We start from the raw sequence: 21,161 nt of genomic DNA on the forward strand, positions 1-21,161 counted from the left end.
AAAGCTTCAATGCTCAGCCCAAGCACACACCAAGTAGGCCCCGGAAGTGGATTTCTGCACTATCTGTACTTAGTTACTCATTTTCTGTAACCCTAGTTACTAGTTTAGTATAAAAACTACTTTTAGAGATTTATTTTATGTCTTTTGATCGAGTGATCCAGTTTTCATATTTCAAAACTGAGACCTTTGTACACGTTTGGAGGCTAGCCTCACGGCCATGCCTAGACCTTTCACTTATGTATTTTTAACAGTGGAGTTTCTACACCCCATAGATTAAGGTGTGAAGCTCTGCTATTCTTCATGAATTAATGCAAAGTACTATTTTTTTTCTATTCAACTCAAGCTTATTCTTATTCTAAGATATTCACTCGCACTTCAACCTGTTGAATGTGATGATCCATGACACTCATCATCATTCTCACCTATGAACGCGTGCCTGACAACCACTTCCGTTCTATCTGCAATAGCTTGAGTGTGTATCTCTTAGCCTCCTGGTTCATGATCAGAGTCTTCGTGGTATAGGCTAGAATTATTGGCGGCCATTCCTGAGATCCGGAAAGTCTAAACCTTGTTTGTGGTATTTCGAGTAGGATCTGGGAAGGAATGACTGTGACGAGCTTCAAACTCGCGAGTGTTGGGCATAGTGACAGACGCAAAAGGATCATTGGATCCTATTCCAACATAATCGAGAATCGATAGATGATTAGTCGTGCGGTGACAGCGCATTTGGACCATTTTTACTGAGAGGACGGATGGTAGCCATTGACAACGGTGATCCCCCAACATAAAGCTTGCCATGGAAAGGAGTATGAATGATTGAATGAAGACAGTAGGAAAGCAGAGATTCAGAAGGAGCAAAGCATCTTCATACGGTTATCTGAAATTCTCACCAATGAATTACATAAGTATTTCTATCTTATTTTATATTTTATTTATATTTTAATTATCAAAACCTCATAACCATTTGAATCTACCTGACTGAGGTTTACAAGATGACCATAGCTTGCTTCAAGCCGACAATCTCCGTGGGATCGACCCTTACACACGTAAGGTTTATTACTTGGACGATCCAGTGCACTTGCTGGTTAGTTGTGTGAAGTTGTGAAAAGAGTTGAGATTAAGATCGTGCGTACCAAGTTTTTGGCACCGTTTCAGAGATCACAATATCGTGCACCAGACACCACTAACGCCACTTTTACTTGAGTTCTCCACGTTAGTTCTGGCGTTAGTGGCATCAACGTTGCCACTAACGCCACCAAGACATCCATTGCCCACGTTATTGCTGGCGTTAGTGTGCCTAACTTGGCCACTAATGCCACCAATCCTTGGTTGGTCCACGTTGGTGCTGGCGTTAGTGTGCCTAACTTAGCCACTAACGCCACCTTGTCTCTACTTCTTCCTTTCCTGCAATCAATCAAACAAGTGCATCAAAGCCTTGCTATAATTACAAGATAATGTATTATTCATTGTATCAATTAGTTATTTGCATTAATCTCATGAAAATATTTATAATTCACAATGTTTGATTGAATCAAGACATGCATACATAACTCATCCAAATGCTTGCTTATTGACTAAGAAAATGCATTAAACTAACCTAAAACATACTAAAAATGGCTTGTAAAACTAGCCAAGATACTCTGGCATCAATGATTAATTACTCACATTCAGAAGCAAGCACAATTATAGTTGTGTGTTGTGATGGAAATGTGAAAATATGTACTTGACAATTAGAAGTCTTAAATGCATTATATAAGATAAAAACATTTGATACGCATGCATATTATTAAAAAGGAATGAGACAACCTTAGTTCTTGATGCCTTTCTCTTCATCATCTTTTTCTTCATCACCTTTTCGGCTATGTAGAACATAGCCTCCAACACCAAACTTAGAATGATTGCTTGTCCTCAAGAATAAAAGAAAAGAAAAAGTAATGGTGATGGAAACAGGTTTATTAAGTAAAATAATTCAATTAATGCATAGGCTTATTCAATTAAAAGAATCAAAATCATAATAGAATGAAAGGTATGCCCAAATAAAATAAGATAATGAGGTTGTTTGTAACAGCCCAGACCACCCGCTAGCACGATATTGTCCGCTTTGGCACACAAGGCCTCACAGTTTTGCCTTTGACGATAGGGATGATAGCCGAAGCCCCCCACACTCACTCGTCAAAACGCATCATGCTAGGGAGAGATATCCACACCCTTATAAGGCATGCTTCGTTCCCCTCCCCAACCAATATGGGACCTTACAATCCACCCCCTAAGGGAGCCCAGCGCACTCGCTGGCACATCGATCCGGGCTCCGACTCTGATACCATCTGTAACAGCCCAGACCACCCGCTAGCATGATATTGTCTGATTTAGCACACAAGGTCTCACGGTTTTGCCTTTGAAGATAGGGATGATAGCTGATGAGCAGATAATTTATACCCTTTTTGGCATTATTTTTACATAGTTTTTAGTATGTTTTAGTTAATTTTTATTATATTTTTATTAGTTTTTATGAAAAAATCACATTTATGGACTTCACTATGAATTTGTGTGTTTTTCTGTAATTTCAGGTATTTTCTGGCTGAAATTGAGGGACCTGAGCAAAAATCTGATTCAGAGGCTGAAAAAGGACTGCAGATGCTGTTGGATTCTGACCCTCCTGCACTCGAAGTGGATTTTCTGAAGCTACAGAAACCAAATTGGTTCACTCTCAATTGTGTTAGAAATTAGACATCTTGGGCTTTCCAGAAATATATAATAGTCCATACTTTGCCCGAGATTTGATGGCTCAAACTGGCGTCCAAAGCCAGCCAAAAACTTTCTGGCATAAAACGCCCAAACTGGCACCAGAATTGGAGTTAAATGCCCAAACTGGCACCCAAGCTGGCGTTTAACTCCAAGAATAGCCTATGCACGAAAAAGCTTCATTGCTCAGACCAAGCACACACCAAGTGGGCCCCGGAAGTGGATTTCTACAGTATCTGCACTTAGTTACTCATTTTCTGTAAACCTAAGTTACTAGTTTAGTATAAATAGCACTTTTTACTATTGTATTCGGATCTTTTGGATCCAGTTTTCATACTTTGGAGCTGAGACCATTGTTCATATTTAGGAGGCTGGCCATTCGGCCATGCCTAGACTATTTTCACTTATGTATTTTATATGGTGGAGTTTCTACATCCTATAGATTGAGGTATGGAGCTCTGCTGTTCTTAATGAATTAATACAATTACTACTGTTTTTCTATTCAATCACGCTTGATTCTATTCTAAGATACTCACTCGTACTTCAATCTGGAGAATGATATGATCCGTGACACTCATCATTATTCTCAATTCTATGAATGTGTGCCTGACAACCACTTCCGTTCTATCTGAGCTCAACGTAGTCATTGGGCGACAGCTTGAGTGCGTATCTCTTGGATATCTAATACACGGACCGAGTCCGTGAGATTAGTATCTTCGTGGTATAGGCTAGAACCAATTGGCAGCATTCCTGGGATCCAGAAAGTCTAAACCTTGTCTGTGGTATTCCGAGTAGGATCTGGGAAGGGATGACTGTGACGAGCTTCAAACCTACGAATGTTGGGCGCAGTGACATTGTGCAAAAGGATCAATGGATTCTATTCCGATGCTAGCGGAAACCGACAGATGATTAGCCATGCGGTAGCTGTGCCTGGTATTTTTCATCCGAGACGAGAAAACCGACAGTTGATTAGCCGTGCAGAAACCGTAGAGGACCATTTTCACTGAGAGAATCCTACAGCTTACCATGGAAGGGAGCACGCATGATTGGAAGAAGGCAATAGGAAAGCAGAGGTTCAGAAGCAACAAAGCATCTCCAAATGCTTATCTGAAATTCCCACCAATGAATCACATAAGTATCTTTATCTTATTTTATGTTTTATTTATCTTTTAATTATCAAAACCTCATAACTATTTGAATCCGCCTGACTGAGATTTACAAGATGACCATAGCTTGCTTCAAGCCGACAATATCCGTGGGATCGACCCTTACTCACGTAAGGTATTACTTTGACGACCCAGTGCACTTGCTGGTTAGTTGTGCGGAGTTGTGAAAAGTGTGAATCACGATTTTCCACACCAAGTTTTTGGCGCCGTTGCCAGGGATTGTTTGAGTTTGGATAACTGACGGTTCATCTTGTTGCTTAGATTAGGTAATTTTTTTTTTTATGTTTAAGCTTTTTATTTTTATTTTTGAAAAAAAAAATTTAGTTTTCAAAAAAATTCAAAAAAAGAAAAAAAATTTGTTCTTCAGAATTTTTAAGAATGAATTCTAGAGCTTCTTAAGATATGTTGAAGCCTGACTGGCTGTTAAGCCATGTCTAATCTTTTGGACCAAGGTTTCTACTTTCCATTGTAGAAAGGACATGTCTGTAATTGATATGCTGAAGCTTGGCTGGCCATTTGGCCATGTCTAATTCTTTTGGACCGAAGCTTTAGACTAGCATTGCATGAATCCTGGAATTCTTATTAAAAATTTTGAATTTCTTTATTCTCTTTTTCCAAATAATTTTCGAAAAATTACAAAAAAAAAATTAATAAAACCATAAAAACTAAAAAAAAAAATATTGTGTTTCTTGTTTGAGTCTAGTGTCAAATTTTAAGTTTGGTGTCAATTGCATGTTTTTAAAATTTTCTTAAATTTTCGAAAATTCATCATGTGTTCTTTCTTGATCTTCAAGTTGTTCTTGATGATTTTCTTTGTTTAATCTTGTGATTTTCTTGTTTTGTGTCTTTCCTTGTTTTTCATATGCATTTTCAAATTCTTAGTGTCTAAACATTAAAAATTTTTTAAGTTTGGTGTCTTGCATGTGTTTCTTTTCTTAAAAACTTTCAAAAATATGTTCTTGGTGTTCATCTTGACATTCAAAGTGTTCTTGGTGTTCATCTTGACATTCAAAGTGTTCTTGCATGCATTTCTTGTTTTGATCTTAATTTCTTATGTCTTGTGTCTTTTTGTTGTTTTTCTCTCTCCTCATTAAAAAATTCAAAAATCAAAAAAATATATTTCCCTTATTTTACTCATAAATTTTGAAATTTTGGGTTGACTTAGGAAAAAATTTTTAAAATTTAGTTGTTTCTTGTTAGTCAAGTCAAAATTTCAATTTAAAAATTCTATCTTTTCAAATCTTTTTCAAAAATCAAATCTTTTTCATTTTTCTTTCATGTTTTCGAAAATCTCAAAATTAATTTTCAAAATCTTTTTCTTATTTTTACTTCATATTTTCGAATTTATTACCAACATTTAATGTTTTGATTCAAAAATTTTCAACTTGTTACTTGCCTACTAAGAAAGGATCAATCTTTAAATTCTAGAATAATATCTTTTAGTTTCTTGTTAGTCAAGTAATCAACTTTAATTTAAAAAATTAAATCTTTTTAATTTCCTTTTCAAATCTTTTTCTAACCTCTTATCTTTTCAAAATTTATTTTCAAATCTTTTTCAATTAACTACTTGACTTTTTGTTTTAATTTTAAAAGTTTACTATTTTTTTCAAAATCACCTAACTACTTTTCTCTCTCTAATTTTTGAAAACCACTAACAACTTTTTCAAAAATTTTTTTAATTAACTAATTGTTTTAAATTTTAATTTTATTTTATTTCTTTTAATAAATTTGAATTCTAACTAATAATTAAAATAAAAAAAAATATTTTTCTTTTCTTTTAAATTAAAATTCGAATACTCTCTCTCTCTCATCTCTTTCTATTTATTTTATTTATTTACTAACACTCTTCTTCTTAACATTCGAACCCTCCCCCTCTCTCTGTGTTCGAATTCTTATTCTTCTCCCTTCTTCATTTTATTCTTCTCTTCTTCTACTCATATAAAGGAATCTCTATACTGTGACATAGAGAATTTCTCTTCATTTCTGTTCTCTTCTTTTTCATATGAGCAGGAACAAGGATAAGAACATTCTTGCTGAAGTTGATCTTGAACCTGAAAGGACTCTAAAGAGGAAGCTAAGAGAAGCTAAAGCACAACACTCTGGAGAGGACCTCACAGAAATTTTCGAAAAAGAAGAAGACATGGCAGCCGAAAATAACAACAATGGTGGAGATGCAAGGAAGATGCTTGGTGACTTTACTGCACCAACTTCTGACTTCTATGGAAGAAGCATCTCAATTCCTGCAATTGGAGTAGACAACTTTGAGCTTAAGCCTCAATTAGTTTCTCTAATGCAACAGAATTGCAAGTTTCATGGACTTCCATTAAAAGATCCTCATCAGTTCTTAGCTGAATTCTTACAAATCTGTGACACTGTTAAGACCAATAGGGTTAATCCTAAGGTCTACAGACTCATGCTTTTCCCTTTTTGCTGTAAGAGACAGAGCTAGGATATGGTTGGACTCACAACCTAAAGAAAGCCTGAACTCTTGGGAAAAGTTGGTCAATGCTTTCTTGGCCAAATTCTTTCCACCTCAAAAGTTGAGCAAGCTTAGAGTGGAAGTCCAAACCTTCAGACAGAAGGAAGGTGAATCCCTCTATGAAGCTTGGGAAAGATACAAGCAATTAATCAGAAGGTGTCCTTCTGACATGCTTTCAGAATGGAGCATCTTATGTATATTCTATGATGGTCTGTCTGAATTGTCTAGGATGTCATTGGATCACTCTGCTGGTGGATCTCTTTATCTGAAAAAAATGCCTGCAGAAGTCCAGGAACTCATTGAAATGGTTGCAAATAACCAGTTCATGTATACTTCTAAAAGAAATCCTGTGAATAATGGGATAACTCAGAAAAAAGGAGTTCTTGAGATTGATACTCTGAATGCAATATTGGCTCAGAATAAAATATTGACTCAACAAGTCAATATGATTTCTCAGAGTCTGACTGGAATGCAAGCTGCAACCGGCAGTACTAAAGAAGCTTCCTTTGAAGAAGAAGCTTATGACCCTGAGAATCCTGCAATGGAAGAGGTGAATTACATGGGAAAATTCTATGGAAACACCTACAATCCTTCATGGAGGAATCATCCTAATTTCTCATGGAAGGATCAGTAGAAGCCTAATCAAGGCTTCAATAATAATAATAATAATGGTGGGAGAAATATGTTTGGCAATAACAAGCTTTTTCTATCATCTTCTGAGCAACAGACAGAGAATTCTAAGCAGAGCCTCTCTGACTTAGCAACTATAGTCTCTAATCTATCTAAGACCACTCTCAGTTTTATGACTGAAACAAGGTTCTCCATTAGAAATTTGGAGGCACAAGTGGGTCAACTGAGTAAAAGAGTGGCTGAAACTCCTCCTAGTACTCTCCCAAGAAATACAGAAGAGAATCCAAAAAGAGAGTGCAAGGCCATCAATATACCCAACATGGCCGAACATGGAGAGAGTCAGAAGGCAGTGATTTCCAATGAGGGAGACCTCAATGGACGTCCACTAGCCAATAAGGAGTTCCCCATTGAGGAACAAAAGGAATCTGAGGCTCATATAGAGACCATAGAGATTCCACTGAACTTACTATTGCCATTCATGAGCTCTGATGAGTATTCTTCCTCTGAAGAGGATGAAGATATTGTTGAAGAGCAAGTTGCTCAGTATCTAGGAGCAATCATGAAGCTAAATGCCAAGTTATTTGGTAAGACTTGGGAGGATGGACCTACATTTCTCATCAATGAATTAAATACCTTGGTTCAACAGAAATTACCTCAGAAGAAAGCGAATCCCAGAAAGTTCTTAATACCTTGCATCATAGGCACCATGACCTTTAAGAAGGCTCTGTGTGACCTTGGTTCAAGTATAAACCTCATGCCACTATCTGTAATGGAGAAACTAGGGATCTTTGAGGTACAAGTTGCAAGAATTTCACTAGAGATGGCAGACAATTCAAGGAAGCAGGCTTATGGACTTGTAGAGGATGTCTTAGTGAAGGTTGAAGGCTTTTACATCCCTGCTGATTTCATAATCCTAGACACTGGGAAGAAAGATGATGAATCCATCATCCTTGGAAGACCCTTCCTAGCCACAGCAAGAGCTGTGATTGATGTGGACAGAGGAGAGTTAGTCCTTCAATTGAATGAGGACTACCTTATGTTTAATGTTCAAGGATCTTCTTCTGTAACCATTGAGAGAAAGCATGAAAAACTTCTCTCAATATAGAGTCAAACAGAGCCCCTCACATTCAACTTCTAAATTTGGTGTTGGGAGGCCATCATCAAGCTCTAAGTCTCTGTGAAGCTCTCTAAGAGCTCACTGTCAAGCTATTGACATTAAAGAAGCGCTTGTTGGGAGGAAACCCAATGTTATTTAATTATATTTATTTATATTCCATTGTCATTTTATGTTTTCTTTAGGTTGATGATCATGTGAAGTCATAAAAACAACTGCAGAATTAAAACAAAATTAAAAACAGGATAAAAAACAGCACACCCTAGAGGACAGGCTTACTGGCGTTTAAACACTAGTAAGGATAGCAGAATGGGCGTTTAACACCCAGCCTGGCAGCATTCTGGGCGTTAAACGCCAGAATGGGCAGCACTCTAGGCGTTTAACGCCAGAAAAGGGTGTCTAGCGTCTGGCTGGCATTAAACGCCAGAAATGGCAGACAGACTGGCGTTTAACGCCAGACAAGGGTGTCTGGCTGGCGTTAAACGCCAGAAAGAGGCAGCAGACTAGCGTTTAACACCAGGAAAGGTAGCAGAGCTAGCGTTTAAAGCTAGAATTGGCATACTGAGGGCGTTTGAATGCCAGAATGGTGTAGGGAGCAGAATTCCTTGACACCTCAGGATCTGTGGACCCCACAGGATCCCCACCTACCCCAACTCTTCTTCTCTCCTCTTCACACTTTTCCATAACACTCTTCCCCAAATACCCTTGACCAATCACATCAATACCTCTTCCCCAAATACCATTCACCTATCAAATCCTACCCTCTTCCCCATATTCTCTTCACTACTCACATCCATTCATCATAAACCCCACCTACCTCACCATTCAAATTCAAACAATTTCCCTCCCAAACCCACCCTTTCATGACCAAATTCCCTCTCTCTCTCTTATCCTATAAATACCCCTCATCACTACCTTCACTTTCACACATCACAAACAATTCTTTCCCCTTTGGCCGAACCGCTCACCCCCCTCCATCTCCTCCATTTCTTCTTCTTCTACTCCTTTCTTTCTTCTTTTTCTCGAGGACGAGCAAACCTTTTAAGTTTGGTGTGGAAAAAGCTCCACTTTTTTGTTTTTCCATAACCATTAATGGCACCTAAGGCCGGAGAAACCTCTAGAAAGAGAAAAGGGAAGGCAATTGCTTCCACCTCCGAGTCATGGGAGATGAAGAGATTCATCTCAAAGGTCCATCAAGACTACTTCTATGAAGTTGTGGCCAAGAAAAAGGTGATCCCCGAGATCCCTTTCATGATAAAAAAGAGTGAATATCCGGAGATCCGACGTGAGATTCGAAGAAGAGGTTGGGAAACTCTCACCAACCCAATCCAACAAGTCAGAATCTTAATGGTTCAAGAGTTCTATGCCAATGCATGGATCACTAAGAACCATGATCAAAGTATGAACCCGAACCCAAAGAATTGGCTCACAATGGTTTGGGGAAATTACTTGGATTTTAGTCCGGAAAATATGAGGTTGGCATTTAACTTGCCAATGATGAGAGGAGATCCTCGTCCTTTCACTAGAAGGGTCAACTTTGATCAAAGGTTGGACCAAGTCCTCATGGACATCTGTATGGAAGGAGCTCAATGGAAGAGAGACTCAAGAGGCAAGCCGGTTCAATTAAGAAGGCTTGACCTCAAACCCATGGCTAGGGGATGGTTGGAGTTCATCCAACGCTCTATCATTCCTACTAGCAACCGGTCTGAAGTTACAATAGACCGGACTATCATGATCCATAGTATCATGATTGGAGAGGAAGTAGAAGTTCATGAGATCGTACCTCTAGAACTCTACAAGGTGGCGGACAAGCCCATCACTAAGAAGAGGATAGAGCAAACAAGAGAGCCCACTCATGGACCTCAACAAGAGCATGAGGACATTCCTTATCAAGAAATCCCTGAGATGCCTCAAGGGATGCACTTTCCTCCACACAACTACTGGGAGCAAATCAACACCTCCTTAGGAGAATTGAGCTCCAACATGGGGCAACTAAGGATGGAGCACCAAGAGCACTCCATTATCCTCAATGAAATCAGAGAGGACCAAAGAGCCATGAGGGAGGAGCAACAAAGGCAAGGAAGAGACATAGAGGAGCGCAAGCACTCCATAAGATCTTCAAGAGGAAGAACTAGCCGCCATCACTAAGGTGGACCCGTTCTTTAATTTTCTTGTTCTTATTTTCCTGTTTTTCGAATTCTATGTTTTTTGTCTTTATTACATGATCATTAGTGTCTAGTGTCTATGTCTTAAAGCTATGAGTGTCCTATAAATCCTTCACCTTTCTTAAATGAAAAAAATGTTTTTAATTGCAAAAGAACAAGAAGTGCATGATTTTCGAATTCTATCTTGAAATTACTTTAATTATTTTGATGTGGTGGCAATACTTTTTGTTTTCTGAATAAATGCTTGAACAGTGCATATTTTTGAATTTGTTATTTATGAATGTTAAAATTGTTGGCTCTTGAAAGAATAATAAAAAAAGAGAACTGTTATCGATAATCTGAAAAATCATAAAATTAATTCTTGAAGCAAGAAAAAGCAGTGAATAGACAAAGCTTGCAAAAAAAAGATGCGAAAAAATAAAAAAAAAAGAGAAAAAGTAAGCAGAAAAAACCAATAACCCTTTAAACTAAAAGGCAAGGGTAAAAAGGATCCAAGGCTTTGAGCATTAATGGATAGGAGGGCCCAAAGGAATAGAATCCTGGCCTAAGCGGCTAAATCAAGCTGTCCCTAACCATGTGCTTGTGGCGTGAAGGTGTCAAGTGAAAAGCTTGAGACTGAGCGGTTAAAGTCATGGTCCAAAGCAAAAAGAGTGTGCTTAAGAGCTCTGGACACCTCTAACTGGGGACTCTAGCAAAGCTAAGTCACAATCTGAAAAGGTTCACCCAGTTATATGTCTGTGGCATTTATGTATCCGGTGGTAATACTAGAAAAAAAAATGCTTAGGGTCATGGCCAAGACTCATAAAGTAGCTGTGTTCAAGAATCAACATATTGAACTAAGAGAATCAATAAAACTATCTGAATTCTAAGTTCCTATGGATGCCAATCATTCTGAACTTCAAAGGATAAAGTGAGATGCCAAAACTGTTCAGAAGCAAAAAGGCTACCAGCCCCGCTCATCTAATTGGAACTAAGTTCATTGATAAGTTTGGAATTTATTGTATATTCTCTTATTTTTATCCTATTTTGTTTTTAGTTGCTTGGGGACAAGCAACAATTTAAGTTTGGTATTGTGATAAGCAGATAATTTATACCCTTTTGGCATTATTTTTACATAGTTTTTAGTATGTTTTAGTTAATTTTTATTATATTTTTATTAGTTTTTATGCAAAAATCACATTTCTGGACTTCACTATGAGTTTGTGTATTTTTCTGTAATTTCAGGTATTTTCTGGCTGAAACTGAGGGACCTGAGCAAAAATCTGATTCAGAGGCTGAAGAAGGACTGCAGATGCTATTGGATTCTGACCCTCCTGCACTCGAAGTGGATTTTCTGAAGCTACAGAAGCCCAATTGGTGCGCTCTCAATTGCATTAGAAATTAGACATCTTGATATTTCCAGAAATATATAATAGTCCATACTTTGTCCGAGATTTGATGGCTCAAACTGGCGTCCAAAGCCAGCTAAAAACTTTCTGGCATAAAACGCCCAAACTGGCACCAGAATTGGAGTTAAACGCCCAAACTGGCACCCAAGCTGGCGTTTAACTCCAAGAACAGCCTATGCATGAAAAAGCTTCAATGCTTAGCCCAAGCACACACCAAGTGGGTCCCGGAAGTGGATTTCTGCACTATCTGCACTTAGTTACTCATTCTCTGTAAACGTAAGTTACTAGTTTAGTATAAATAGCACTTTTTACTATTGTATTCGGATCTTTTGGATCTAGTTTTCATACTTTGGAGCTGAGACCATTGTTCACATTTGGGAGGCTTGCCATTTGGCCATGCCTAGACTATTTTCACTTATGTATTTTCTTCGGTGGAGTTTCTACACCCCATAGATTAAGGTGTGGAGCTCTGCTGTTCTTCATGAATTAATGCAATAACTACTATTTTTCTATTCAATCACGCTTGATTCTATTCTAAGATACTCACTCGTACTTCAATCTGGAGAATGATATGATTCGTGACACTCATCATTATTCTCAATTCTATGAACGCGTGCCTGACAACCACTTCCGTTCTATCTGAGCTCAACGTAGTCATTGGGCGACAGCTTGAGTGCGTATCTCTTGGATATCTAATACACGTACCGAGTCTGTGAGATTAGTATCTTCATGGTATAGGCTAGAACCAATTGGCAGCATTTCTGGGATCCGGAAAGTCTAAACCTTGTCTGTGGTATTCCGAGTAGGATCTGTGAAGGGATGACTGTGACGAGCTTCAAACCTGCGAATGTTGGGCGCAGTGACAGTGTGCAAAAGGATCAATGGATTATATTCCGACGCTAGCGGGAACCGACAGATGATTATCCATACGGTAGCTGTGCCTGGTATTTTTCATCCGAGACGAGAAATCCGACAATTGATTAGCCATGCAGAAACCGTAGAGGACCATTTTCACTAAGAGGATCCTACAGCTTGCCATGGAAGGGAGCACGCATGATTGGAAGAAGGCAATAGGAAAGCAGAGGTTCAAAAGCAACAAAGCATCTCCAAACGCTTATCTAAAATTCCCACCAATGAATCACATAAGTATCTTTATCTTATTTTATGTTTTATTTATCTTTTAATTATCAAAACCTCATAACCATTTGAATCCGCCTGACTGAGATTTACAAGATGACCATAGCTTGCTTCAAGCCGACAATCTCCGTGGGATCGACCCTTACTCACGTAAGGTATTACTTGGACGACCCAGTGCACTTGCTGGTTAGTTGTGCGAAGTTGTGAAAAGTGTGAATCACGATTTCCCACACCAATAGCCGAAGCCCCCCACATTCACTCGTCAAAATGCGCCATGCTAGGGAGAGGTATCCACACCCTTATAAGGCATGCTTCGTTCCCCTCCCCAACCGATGTGGGACCACCTTACTATCCACCCCCTAAGGGAGCCCAGCGCCTTCGCTGGCACATCGATCTGGGTTCCAGCTCTGATACCATCTGTAACAGCCCAGACCACCCGCTAGCACGATATTGTCCGCTTTGGTACACAAGGCCTCACGGTTTTGCCTTTGACGATAGGGATGTTAGACGAAGCCCCCACACTCACTCGTCAAAACGCATCATGCTAGGGAGAGGTATCCACACCCTTATAAGGCATGCTTTGTTCACCTCCCCAACCGATGTGGGACCTTACAATCCACCCCCCTAAGGGAGCCTAGCACCCTCACTGGCACATCGATCCAGGCTCCGACTCTGATACTATCTGTAATAGCCTAAACCACCCGCTAACACGATATTGTCCACTTTGGCACACAAGGTCTCACAATTTTGCTTTTGATGATAGGGATGAGAGCCGAAGCCCCCCCCCACACACACTCACTCGTCAAAACGCGTCATGCTAGGGAGAGGTGTCCACACCCTTATAAGGCATGCTTCGTTCTCCTCCCCAACCAATGTGGGACCTTACATTGTTACTGTATTTGCATGGTGAATGTGGCAACACCAAACTTATTAGTATGAGAACACCAAACTTAGTGTCGTACCATCTATGTGAACTAGGTCAAGTACCTAGTGGTATATGAATTTGGTGTAGCATACCAAACTTATTCCATGAACACATATGCAACCTTGATTGGAGCAATAGTCTTGATGATGGAGCTGGCACAGATTTCCTTAATTCTTGAGTAGTCACAAATACTGCCTATACAAACAAGCTCAAGTGATAGTTATTGTGGAAAATATTTATGAAACACCAGAAAAAGAAGTATGATAAGATAAAATAGAATGAAGGACTTATGCATGAGATGCAGCAGGGAGAGAGTGAGGTGTATCCCTTTATCTTGCATGCATAGATACCACCACACCAAACTCAGGTTTGGATGTGGTGTGAGAATAATGATCTTAAGCATAAGCATGCATGTAGATATGAAGATTGGATCGTGGCTCAGGTGGAACATGGTACAGTAGAGCGAAGTGAATGAAGTAGCTATGATTTTATGCCCTAAAGTACTACTTGATATTTTTCACGTTATATGTGATTTTAAATTCATTCCCTGAAGCAAGTTAGCACTATTACGTTATATGTGAGAAAATTCATGTTATACGTGAAATCCGTTTTATGTGTACGCACACTTCCATAAAATTAAACGTTTGGCTTTTACGTAGTACGTGAGATCCTCCATGTTATATGTGGAAAATTTTTTGTGCGTACGCATAGTTCACAAAAATTAGTATCCTGGGAGCGAGCCCCTTTATCACGTTATACGTGAAATTCCCACGTTGTACGTGAGGGCTTTCTGTGTGTGCGCACAGGCTTGTGCGTACGCACACTCTCCAGAATTCCCAGTTTTGCGTACGCACACATGCATGTGTACGCACAACTCCTCTTTGGCGTAGTACGCAGTGCCTTCACGTACAACGTTAGGGCTTCACCATACCAAACTTAATGGGAAATCATGTGTCCATATTTGAATCTCCTGCACCAAACTTCGTATTAGTGTTCATACATAATGTAAAATAGATCATTGCTAAGAATTCAATAAAGAAAAACAAAAAAAGATGTGAATGAAAAGAGATACCAAACGTTGGGTTGCCTCCCAATAAACGCTTCTTTAACTTCACTAGCTTGAAGGTTGTTCCTTGCTAAAGTTGAGGTTGAAAGTGCTTCACCTCTTCCTCTCTCACCTTGAATTTCCTTCCTGTGTCTTCATATGTTAGCTTAAGATGCTCAAAGGAAAGAACTCTACTCACTGTGTATGGCAGCAGTGGGTGGTGAGATAACACTACTTTGTCTCCTGGTGAGAAGTTTTCAGTAGGAATCTTCTTGTTCCTCCACTCTCTAGGAGCTTTCTTCTTTGGGGCCTCTTCTGTATTTGATGTACACCCAACACCAAACTTAAGGCTGGTGTCAAAAGGTTTTTTGATTTCAAAGGGAGGTTTTGGTTGCAAGTACTTGTTAGTTTCAATTGAATTTCCAGCTTGATGTACCTCCTTTTTCTCTTCTATTCTGCTTAGGCATGAAGGTAGGATCTTTGGAAATGATTCATTAAGTTCTTCCTTCAAGTTCAGATCCTTGGCTTCAACCATTATACAATCCTTTTGATCACTTGAATGATGCATGACTTTGAAGACATGAAAAACTTGATATTCATTGATGAGCGGATATTTTATACGCTCTTTGGCATCATTTTCATATAGTTTTTAGTATGTTTTGTTTTAGTTTTATTAAGTTTTCATAGGTTTTAGTGAAAAATTCACATTTTTGGATTCTACTTGATTTTGTGTGTTTTTATGCAATTTCAGGTATTTTCTGGCTAAAATCGAGGAGCTGGAGCAAAAGTCTGATTCAGAGACAGAGAAAGCACTACAGATGTTATCTGAATCTGACCTCCTTGCACTCGAAAGAGCTTTTCTAGAGATACAGAAGTCTGAATGGAGTGTTCTTAATGGCTATGGAAAGATAACATCCATAGCTTTCCAGCAATGTATAATAGTTTATACTTTGCTTCAAAAGTGAAGGCCCAAAACTGGCGTTCAACGCCAGCCATCTGCCCATTTCTGGCGTCCAGCACCCAAAGGAGAAGAGACCATCGTCCAACACCCATAAAGGACACCCTAGCCAGCGTTCAATGCCCTAGACGCCTCCTAGCGCGTGGATCTCAATCAAGCTTAGCCCAAACACTCACAAAGTGGGCCCCAGAAGTAGATTTTAGCACTAAAAGACTATTATACCCCTATTATGTAATCCTTAGTCATTAGTCTAGTATTTATTTGAGAACTTTTACACTTTTGAGAATCTTTTTGACACTTTACACGTTTTTACATTGTATTTTCTATCAGTATGAGTGTCTAAACCTCCTAGGTTGAAGGGAGGAGCTCTGCTAAGTTTTATGGATTAATAAAGTACTACTGTTCTATCTCAATACGTGTTTGATTCTCTATTCTAAGATGTATATCCGTTCTTCATTATTATGAATGCGTTGAACTGGTACAAGATTATCTCATTCTACATGGGTTCAAGGTGAGTCTTTCATCGGACAATGATGAACCATTAATTTAATTATACATCTCCTAGACAGCTAATCCATAACTTCATTAGGGACTTCTCGAGACACCAGTTCAGCCGAGGTGTGGGGAGATTAGAGTCTTTGTGGTAGAGGCTAGAACCAAAGGCGCAGTATTCTCTTATCCGGAAGATTCGACCTTGTCTATGGTGTTTTGAGTAGGATCACTAAGGAGAATGAACTGCAGGAGCTTCACTCTCAATTAGACTGGATTCGCACTAACCCTGGGGTTCAGATCTGGAAGAGTATTGGTGATCCTTTAAGAAAGGCATTGATCACATACAACCTGCCATAGAAGAAATCATTCACAGTTGAAGAAGACAGTAAGACCGGATTGATCCAGAAGGATAAAGCATCTCCAAGCCTTAACCATCTTCATATCATTGCATTCACCATCAACTGAGTAACGTTTTATTTATTTTATTTTCATGCGAATTAAACAAACAAACAACTCTTCTGTCCGCCTGACTAAGATCTACAAGATAACCATAGCTTGCTTCAAATCATAATCCTCGTGGGATCGACCCTAACTCACTCAGGTATTACTTGGACGACCCAATGCACTTGCTGGTTCATTAGCAAAGTGTAATTCCCCCCTAAACCCTAAACCCTAAACCCTAAACCCTAAACCCTCAACATTAACTCACCCTTTTCAACATCAATAAGGGCTCTTCCAGTGGCTAGGAAAGGTCTTCCTATAATGATTGAGGCATGCTCATCTTCCTCCATATCAAGAATGACAAAGTCCACTGGGAGGAAAAATTTTTCCACTTTGACCAAGATATTTTCAACTACTCCATGTGCATGCTTGATTGATTTGTCTGCCATTTGTAGAACTATTTTAGTGGGATTCAACTCTTGAATTTGCAACCTCTTCATCACACATAAAGGCATTAGATTAATACTTACCCCTAAATCGCATAAAGCTCTGTCAAAGGTAGTATTGCCAATAGTGCAAGGAATTTGAAAACTCCCTAGATCTTTCTTCTTTGTTGACAAGTTCCTCTGATTAATGGCACTGTACTCCTTAGTCATCACCACTGTTTGGCCTCCCTTCAAGGACTTATTCTTGGACAGCAAATATTTCATGAATTTTGCATATAAGGCCATTTGTTCAAGAGCTTCTATAAATGAGATGTTGATGTGTAAAGCCTTGAATATCTCCAAGAATTTAGAATATTGCTTCTCCTTATTTTCCTTTCAAAGCCTTTGAGGATATGGAATTCTTTGCACGTACTCAGGAATCAGGATTCTCTCTTTTGGTGGGACTTCTATGGATTGAATAGGTTGCTGGACAGTGGGCTTTACGTGCTCTTCATGAAGATTAATATCCTCTGGAGCTCCATTCCTTGCCCCATCAGTGAACTCCTCTTTTTTGGCTTCTTCCTTCTTTTCTTCTCCTACCACCTTTCTATTTCTCAAGTAAATAGCCTTCCACTTCTCCCTTAGGTTTGGAATTGTGTCATTGGGAAGAACATTTGTGACTTTCTCTAATTGCTGAGCAATCTGGCCTATTTGCACCTCTAAATTCCTAACTGAGGCACCTTGATTCTTGAAATTAGTTCTTGTTTCCTCCCTAAAGCTTCTGGTTTCTTCCATGCATGCTAGTGTGCTCTGAGATAATTTTTCTAGGGCAAGTTCAAGATTAGAAAGCCTCTGGGCATTTTGTTGGGTTGGTTGTGAGTTGGATGGTAATTAGTGGGTGGTGCACGAAATTGTGATCATCAATGACGCCAACAACTTGGTACGCACAATTGTAATCTCAACTCTTTGTCACAACTCCGCACAACTAACCAGCAAGTGCACTGGGTCGTCCAAGTAATAAACCTTACATGAGTAAGGGTCGATCCCACGGAGATTGTCGGCTTGAAGCAAGCTATGGTCATCTTGTAAATCTCAGTCAGGCGGATTCAAATGGTTATGGAGAATTGATAATTAAAAGATGAATAAAACAGAAAATAAGATAGAGATACTTATGTGATTCATTGGTGAGAATTTCAGATAAGCGCATGAAGATGCTTTGTTCCTTCTGAATCTCTGGTTTCCTATTGCCTTCATTAATCATTCATACTCCTTTCCATGGCAAGCTGTATGTTGGGTTTCACCGTTGTCAATGGCTACCTCCCGTCCTCTCAATGAAAATGGTCCAAATTCACTGTCACCGCACGGCTAATCATCTATCGGTTCTCGATCATGTTGGAATAGGATCCATTGATCCTTTTGCGTCTGTCACTACGCCCCAACACTCGCGAGTTTGAAGCTCGTCATAGTCATCCCTTCCCAGATCCTACTCGGAATACCACAGATAAGGTTTAGACTTTCCGGATCTCAGGAATGGCCGCCAATAATTCTAGCCTATACCACGAAGGTTTTAATCTTAGATTAGAAACCCAAGAGATACACATTCAAGCTTGTTTGCATGTAGAACGGAAGTGGTTGTCAGGCACGCATTCATAGGTGAGAATGGTGATGAGTGTCCTATAATCATCACATTCATCATGTTCTTGAGTGCGAATGAATATCTTAGAGAAGAAATAGGCTTGAGTTGAATAGAAAAACAATAGTACTTTACATTAATTCATGAAGAACAGTAGAGCTCCACACCTTAATCTATGGTGTGTAGAAACTCCACCGTTGAAAATACATAAGAACAAAAGGTCTAGGCATGGCCATAAGGCCAGCCTCCCAAAGAGGGTTCAATAATCAAAGCATGATTAAAAGATTGTTTGAAAGATTCCAAGATGAAAATACAATAGCAAAAGGTCCTATTTATAGAGAACTAGTGACCTAGGGTTTACAGAAATAAGTAAATGATGCAGAAATCCACTTCCGGGCCCACTTGGTGTGTGCTTGGGCTGAGCATTGAAGCTTTCACATGTAGAGACTTTTCTTGGAGTTAAACGCCAGCTTGGGTGCCAGTTTGGGCGTTTAACTCCAGCTTTTATGCCAGTTCTGGCGTTTTGACGCCAGAATTTTATGCTGACTTAGAATGCCAATTTGGGCCATCAAATCTCAAGCAAAGTATGAACTATTATATATTGCTGGAAAGCTCAGGATGTCTACTTTCCAACGCAATTAAAAGCGCGCCAATTGGACTTCTGTAGCTCTAGACAATCTACTTCGAGTGCAGGGAGGTCAGAATCCAACAGCATCTACAGTCCTTTTTCAGCCTCTGAATCAGATTTTTGCTCAGGTCCCTCAATTTCAGCCAGAAAATACCTGAAATCACAGAAAAACACACAAACTTATAGTAAAGTCCAGAAATGTGAATTTTGAATAATAACTAATAAAAATATACTAAAAAGTAATTAAAACATACTGAAAACTACCTAAAAATAATGTCAAAAAGTGTATAAATTATCCGCTCATCACAACACCAAACTTAAATTTTTGCTTGTACCCAAGCAACTGAAAATCAAATAGGATAAAAAGAAGAGAATATACAATAAATTCCAAAAATATCTATGAAGATCAATCTTAATTAGATGAGCGGGGCTATTAGCTTTTTACTTCTGAACAATTTTGGCATCTCACTTTATCCTTTGAAGTTTAGAGTGATTGGCATCTATAGGAACTCAGAATTTAGATAGTGTTATTGATTCTCCTAGTTCATATGTTGATTCTTGACCACAGTTACTTTATGAGTCTTGGCCGTGACCCTAAACATTTTGTTTTCCAATATTACCACCGGATACATAAATGCCACAGACACATAACTGGGTGAACCTTTTCAGATTGTGACTCAGCTTTGCTAGAGTCCCCAATTAGAGGTGTCCAGAGCTCTTAAGCACACTCTTATTGTTTTGGACCACGACTTTAACCGCTCAGTCTCAAGCTTTTCACTTGACACCTTTACGCCACAAGCACATGGTTAGGGACAGCTTGGTTTAGCCGCTTAGGCCAGGATTTTATTCTTGTGGGCCCTCCTATCCACTGATGCTCAAAGCCTTAGATCTTTTTTTATTTTACCCTTGCCTTTTGGTTTAAAGGGCTATTGGCTTTTTCTGTTTGTTTTTTCTTTCTCTTTTTTCTTCTTCTTTTTTTTTTATTTTTCGCCTCTTTTTTTTCGCATATATTTTTTTCTGCAAGCTTTTCACTACTTTTTCTTACTTTAAGAATCAATTTTATGATTTTTCAGATTATCAATAGCATTTCTCCTTTTTTTTCATCATTCTTTCAAGAGCCAACAATTTTAACATTCATGAACAACAAATTCAAAAATATGCACTGTTCCAGCATTCATTCAGAAAAATAAAAAGTATTGCCACCACATCAAAATAATTAATCTGTTTTAAAATTTGAAATTCATGTACTTCTTTTTCTTTTTCAGAAAACATTTTTCATTTAAGAAAGTTGATGGATTCATAGGACATTCATAGCTTTAAGGCATAGACACTAAGACACTAATGATCATGTAATAAGACATAAACATAAATAAAACATAAAGCATAATTTTCAAAAAATAGAAAAATAAGAACAAGAAAATTAAAGAACGGGTCCACCTTAGTGATGGCGGCTTGTTCTTCCTCTTGAAGATCTTATGGAGTCCTTGAGCTCCTCAATGTCTCTTCCTTGTCTTTATTGCTCCTCCCTCATGACTCTTTGGCCTTCTCTAATTTCATGGAGGAGGATGGAATGCTCTTGGTGCTCCACCCTTAGTTGTCCCATGTTGGAACTTAATTCTCCTAGGGATGTGTTGATTTGCTCCCAATAGTTTCGTGGAGGAAAATGAATCCCTTAAGGCATCTCAGGGATTTCATGATGAGGAATTTCCTCATGCTCTTGTCCATGAGTGGGCTCTCTTATTTGCTCCATCCTTTTTTTAGTGATGGGCTTGTCCTCATCAATGGGGATGTCT

General features: G+C 38.9%; 1 non-coding gene across 1 annotated transcript; it reads right to left on the minus strand.

The window, feature by feature from the left end:
- Positions 1-6,454: 6,454 nt before the first annotated feature.
- On the minus strand, positions 6,455-6,562 carry LOC148562383 (small nucleolar RNA R71). The gene has a single exon (XR_015887691.1). It is a non-coding gene; the product is annotated as a small nucleolar RNA R71 (small nucleolar RNA).
- Positions 6,563-21,161: the final 14,599 nt, after the last annotated feature.

This window comes from Arachis ipaensis, chromosome B6 (assembly GCF_059453495.1).
Source record: "Arachis ipaensis isolate K30076 ecotype BB chromosome B6, ASM5945349v1, whole genome shotgun sequence".
Taxonomy (NCBI): domain Eukaryota; kingdom Viridiplantae; phylum Streptophyta; class Magnoliopsida; order Fabales; family Fabaceae; genus Arachis; species Arachis ipaensis.